Source organism: Mastomys coucha, unplaced genomic scaffold (genome assembly GCF_008632895.1).
Source record: "Mastomys coucha isolate ucsf_1 unplaced genomic scaffold, UCSF_Mcou_1 pScaffold1, whole genome shotgun sequence".
In the NCBI taxonomy this organism is placed as follows: domain Eukaryota; kingdom Metazoa; phylum Chordata; class Mammalia; order Rodentia; family Muridae; genus Mastomys; species Mastomys coucha.
In genome coordinates this window covers 21770492-21776800 of record NW_022196891.1, presented here as the reverse complement: position 1 = coordinate 21776800, position 6309 = coordinate 21770492, and the positions used below count along the sequence as shown (strand labels likewise).

The window sequence follows — 6309 nt, the reverse complement described above, 5'->3', positions numbered from 1 at the left end:
CTGCCTCTGCCTCCCAAGTGCTGGGATTAAGCACGCTTTTAGGTTTGTTTTACCTCTGTTGGGCACACATTCCCTGAGCCATGCTTCAGTCGAATTTTGGAAAAATAATCGAATATTCACTTGGCTGGATATTGAATCAGACAGAGGGAAATAGGTGTCTTAAATGCTTAGCAGAAGTATCATTTTTCATTCTTTTTATTTTTTGACTTCAGTATTAATCCAATAAGCACATAGATTAAGAAGTTACAGTATCAGGGCTGGAGAGATGGCTCCATAGATAAAAATATCTCCTATCCCTCGGGAGGACCTGAGTTTGGTTTCCCAAAACCCATCACAAGGCTCACAGCTGCCTTCATCACCAGCTTCAGGGTATTTGGCGCTCTCTGCTGATTCCATAGGCACTGCACTCAGGTATGCATGTGATGTCTACATGACATCTTTAAAAATTAACAGTAAAGGCTGAGCATGCCAGCATCCAAGACTGCAGGGCAAACACAGGGTCTTCCTGAGCATGCTAGATGGCTGTCTAGCTAAATTAGTGAGTTCCAGGTTCCCGAAAAGATTGTCTTGAAAATTACAGTGGGGGAGCAATAGGAGAAAATAAGGTATCCAGTGTTGATCTCTAGCCTCCTACATGCATACACACGTGTGCATGAACACACATGCACACGCAGATACACACACGTGTCAAGGTACCATATTATCTTTCACCCCCCCTTTCCCTGTCAATATCTACTAAAATAAAATTGAAAAGCTTATCATTTCCCCTTTCTCATTCAAACAATTGGTCAAGGTAATTACCAGTATTCAATGAAGAATGAGCTGCAAGTTGAATTGTGCATTCAGTTGCAAAAAAAAAAAAAAAAGGCCCAATTTTTATTTCAAAGGATGAAGGACCTAGAAAGAAACAGCTTCAGGAAGAGTCAGATACAAAGGACATTGAGCCAGGCAGAGCATCCTCTGCTGCTTCCAGCTCCAGAGGTTACCTGACGCCATGGAGCGGGTGGACAGGAGACTTGGACTGACCCCACCACACCACTGTGTTCCTAGCTTACTTACATAAGACCTCTGATCCTACCACAAGGAGGAAATATGACAGGAAGTCCTACCAAACACTCTTTCTAGTCTGGAGCTTGTTTTTTTCTTCTGCACGTTTTAATGATTCCCTACAAGCTTGCTTACATTTAGTTTGAGCCTGCTTCTGTAAGCTAGTACAAAGCAGAACATTGCATGTTTTGTTAGAACTTGCAGACAGGCGAAGATGAGAATTACACATCTCCCGACAACTTGCTTTTTATCTTCGCCATCTCCAGGCTTCTGAGACTCGAGTTAAATAAACTTTCCTTTTCCTTTTTCTTTTTCTTTTTCTTTTTCTTTTTCTTTTTCTTTTTCTTTTGGAAGGTCACAATATTTCTTTGTATCTGAGACTTTGAATGTTATAGTTTTAACTTTACTTGGGGTGAATCAAGTTTTAGGGATGGGGGTAGGGAGATCCAGGGTGGGCAAAGGTTATCGACTGAAGGCTAAGGTACTGAGATATCTCATTATCATGGGGAAGCATACCAGGAATCTCAGGTGCTAGCTGAATGGGTTCTTATTGGGAGAAAGGAAGCCAAACCTTTGAGCTCACCAAGGCTATGTGGTATTCTGAAGATAGAGGGTAGGGTGTCTGGGACTCCTATACCTGTAAGAGGAAGTCTTGCTGACAAAGGGAGTCCGCCATTTTGCACAGAGCTCAGGACATTCTGGTAACACCAAACTTCGATGTTCACACAGCAGGGTTTTCCTACAGAAGTCTCTCTTTTTCATTAGCATATGTTAATTATGTATTAATGGACTTACTACATAATACTACATAATAATATCCTGGCATTTTCATAGATGCCTATGATTTATTTTGCCTATAGTTACCCATTACCTTTTTTTCCCCTGACTCATCTCATTCAACATTTCATACAAATATTTTATTATTATTCATATATGAATATAATGTTATTTGGATCAAAGATACCCCATTCCATCCCCTTAAGTTCTTCTCCAGTACACCCATCACTTTTTCTTCCCAGCTTTACGTGTGCTCTCTCTCTCTCTCTCTCTCTCTCTCTCTCTCTCTCTAAATATCAACAATATCTCTTCAGAGGTGCCTTAGGTACATGGGTGTAGGGTCAGCTCCTGGAGCATGGGATGTATCTCTGGGTCACATACCTGAAGAAAACTGACCCTGACTCCCTTCTCCAGTAGCCACCAATAGCCCATAGCTCCTCAGATAGGGGTGGGACTTCATGATCCCCTCTCAAGTGCATTCTGGGATTGCACTTAGTCTTCTACTTTTATTGTGTGAGTGTGTGTGTGTGTGTGTGTGTGTGTATGTATGTCCTAATGAGTTTTAGTTAGGGTTGTTTTCAGAAGCATGGATGATGAGTTATAGGATCATTGACAACTCTCCAGTAGATATGCCACAGAAAAAAATGCCTCTCCTTTCCCTCATAGCAAATATTAATTATATAAATCCTCAAGGAGGGGTAAAGTAAGAGGCTTATAGATAGGATGAATGGTGAGCACTAGCTTCCAGTGATGGCTTTTGTGTGGATCTTATTAGTGACTTCAGGACATTTTCCAACAAGCTCAGCTCTTCTCAGTCACTGAGTTTCCTCCATAGATTTTTCTGTCCATGGTTTAGAACAGAAGGTGAGTGAGAACAGTGTGGATCTCTCACCGTGGTCCCATCCACTTGGCATGGAGGACAGGGTTGAAATAGAGCATCTTTCCTGACTCCCTGGCACTGCAGTTTTAGATTTTGTTTGTGATTAATGTCCAGTGTAAAGGTGAGTAATGGAGCAATTCATTGTGGTAATTCAAGCTACGGAGGATATATGGACTCCTTTGCTCAGCATCCTTTCCTCCAACTCCCTGTCACATAAAAAGAATCATTACATCAGGGAACATGTTGCCATCACCCGTGGGAACCAAGTAGAGATACAGCTCATAGTCCTGAGTGTCTTCACTCCCCCAAACCCTTCATTGTAAGACTGGAGGATGATAATGTTGGAAAAGGTGGCTAGCAGACCATTTCTTGTTAGGGTCTGAAGGCTGTGACCCACCTACATACTTGTGTATCGATACTTCGGTCCTTAAATGATGATGTTTGAAGGCAAGGGCTATGGAACATGACCAGTTATGAGGGTGAAACCTCATGAGGGGTGTAATGCCTTGGTCCATGGCTTCAGATGTCATTCAGGGGTGGAGCATGTGATTAAGATGAGAGAGAGAGAGAGAGAGAGAGAGAGAGAGAGAGAGAGAGAGAGAGAGAGAGAGAGAGAGAGGGAGAGAAGCTGAGAGAGACATAGAGAGAAACAGAGAGACAGAGACAGTGAGAGAGATGGAGAGAGAGACAGAGAGACAAAGACAGAGACAGAGTTTTATAGTATATAAGGGCACAGTTAAAAATACAGCCACCAAGGAAGTAGGTTTTTAATCACACACCCAACTAGCTGAAACCTTGGTCTTGGCCTTCTCAACCTCAATAACTGTGAGAAATAAGCTACTGTTTTTTTTTTTGTTGTTGTTTTGTTTTTTTGTTTTTTTGTTTTTTTAATGAACCACATAATCTAAAGTGTTTTGTTATAGTAGACCCAACAGATCAAGATAGCTCCTAATACCTTGCTTCTTCTCTTTGGTTCTATGTCATGTGTGTGTGTGTGTGTGTGTGTGTGTGTGTGTGTGTGTATCTGAGTGGGCATATGCATGTGTGTCCACACCTATGGAGGTCAGGGGTTGACATTAAGTGTCTCTTGCCTCGAAGTGGTCCCGCCCATCCTTAGTAAAATGCCCACTACGCTAATCTTCTGGGCTAGTAGAGACATGTCTCTTTCTTGCTAATTCCTAGAGTGGTTCAGCTGTAGTATGAGACTGACAATGAGGATATTAGTTAAACTTGCCCTGGGATTGTCGATGACCACTCAGCAAACTACAAGGCCCTATTCCCTTCATTATTTCCCTAACAACGCCAGGGGCAATTAGTCTGAATGGGTGACATCCTTGCAAAATTCCAGACCTAGAATCAACTCAGCACTGATTTGGATTAGTTGGAACATTGTGGGGGCCAGGAAACATTGTTCAATTTAGTTTAGGCTATAACAAAATATTTCTTAGGGCACCTTTATGCCTGAATAAAGAAAGCGTGTAGATCTCTCCACAGACTTTAGCAGAGACCAATCTGGAATACATCAGAACTAGGAGATGTCAGCGACTGACCATCTCAGGAGACTGGCTCTCAGGTCTATGATCAAGATTTTCAGATCTGTCATGCAGACACAACTGAAGTAGACGAGTGGGCGTGCCAGTCTCTGAAGTGCTTTCTACTTATTTCCTGAGGCAGGTCTCTTGCTGACCTCAGAGAGCACCAGTTACACTACTCCAGCCAGCTGGCTGCCCAGAGAACACCCTACCTACCTCCGCCTCCCAAGCTCAGGGATTGTCTGCTCTGTGTGACTGCGGGTTCTGGGGCTCTGAACTCTACTTCTTACACTCATGGGGCAAACACTTTGTCCACTATACCATTTTCAGCCTAGTTCATATCTTTTTTCTTTTGCTTCATTTTCAGAATAACTGGTTGAACATAAATGATCCATATCTGCTTCTAAATTAGTTTTGCTTCTGCATTGCGTAGTTATAACCTCAAGATAATTTCTCACTCCTGAGCTCAGTCTGGGCATGAGTCAGGTGAAGAAACCTGGTTGGCAGTGGGAAAGAAGCCCACTGTTTTTGTAGGTCCGTGTGAGTGCAGTAGCTTGCCCTCGCACAGGGATGTGTCAGAAGAGGATCGGGTGAGTGTGCCCGGGGAACTTGGCACTGTCTCTATGATTTTAGGCAGGCGACCGAATACTTGTAGACCCACCAGGGCTTGAGACTAAGAGGCTGGCTTTAACAGCCATGGAGTTGAGTGACATCACCAGCTTTCAGTCAAAGGGAGGGACACTCTCAAGTTTTGATTTTCTGTTCCAGCCTGTGGGCTACAGTCATGGGACTTGGGGGTATTGACGATGTTAGCAAAGATTTTTCTGTCCTCATTAGCTTGTAGCTTCTAAGACCTTGGGGCCATCTTTTATTTATTTAGTGTAGACATTTATGCCAAGTCCTGCTATACTAAAATAACTGAAGTTGGGCTCTTGTAAAAGAAAAAGTTTTATTGAGCTTATGGCTTTAGAAGCCTAGGAACAAAGTGTTTACACTTGTTTGGCTAAATTGCCTATGGTATAGGTGCCACGACAGGTATGCAAAATGTGCACTGGGGGGGGATGCTTAGTTTTTGTTGTTGACTTGAAACAATGTAGAGTGTCCAGGGAAGAGGAACCTTAATTGAAATGACCAGTCCAGATTGGCCTGTGCCCATGCCTGTGAGATTATGGGGAGAAGAGCAAAAGCCCACTATAGAAAGCAGCATCCCGAGGCATGTGGGTCTGGGTTATTAAGGGAGCCAATCAGCCTCATTTCTCCATGGGTTCTGCTTTAGTCTTTCGCCATGACTTCCCTCAGTAATGGGCTGTGACTCGGAAGAGCTGCAATAAAGCCAGTCTTAGTTAGGGTTTTATTGCTGTGAAGAGACACCATGATGAAGGCAACACTTATAAATTGAAAACATTTAGTTAGGGCTGGCTTACAGTTTCAGAGGTTTAGTCCATTATCATCGTGGTGGGAAGCAGGGTGATGCATAGGCAGACTTGGTGCTGGAGAAGGAGCTGAGAGCTCTAGATCTTGACTCACAGGCAGCAGAAGGAGACTGTGTGTCACACACTGTGGATAGCTTGAGCATAAGAGGCCTCAAAGTGTGCCCCCACAGTGACACACATCCTCTAACATAGCCACACCTATTTTAAGGCTACACCTCCTAATAGTCATAATACCTCTTTATGGGCCAAGCCCTTCAAACACATGAAACCATGGGGCCACTCCTATTGAAAGTACCACAAAGTCATCCTCCCTAAGTTGCATTTACTTGGAGTGTTTTATCACAGTATTAAAATGAAATTAGAATAGGAAAGATCATACCGTAAGACAAGAATCAAGAGAGCCTGGAGAAACTAATCTTAATCTTTAAAAAAAAAATAACCCAAACCCCAAAACCAAAAAATTATTTGTGTATGTGTGTGTGTGTGTGTGTGTGTGTGTGTTGACAACACTAATATGGCAGCCAGAGCACAAGGTGTGGGAGTTGGTTCTCTCTTTCCACCACATAGGTCTCTGGGATGAAGCCTAGCTAGTCCCACTACACAGGAAATGTCTTCACCAACTGGATCATCTTGCCAACCC

The 6309-nt window shown here is 43.1% G+C and overlaps 1 long non-coding RNA gene across 1 annotated transcript in view; it reads right to left on the bottom strand.

Moving 5' to 3' along the window:
* LOC116070047 overlaps positions 1 to 5832 on the bottom strand; it is a 9336-nt gene extending 3504 nt beyond the window's left edge. The window contains exon 1 of the long non-coding RNA XR_004110261.1: positions 5661 to 5832. This is a non-coding gene — a long non-coding RNA (uncharacterized LOC116070047). The remainder of the gene's footprint in view (positions 1 to 5660) is intronic.
* Between the last annotated feature and the right edge of the window lie 477 nt (positions 5833 to 6309).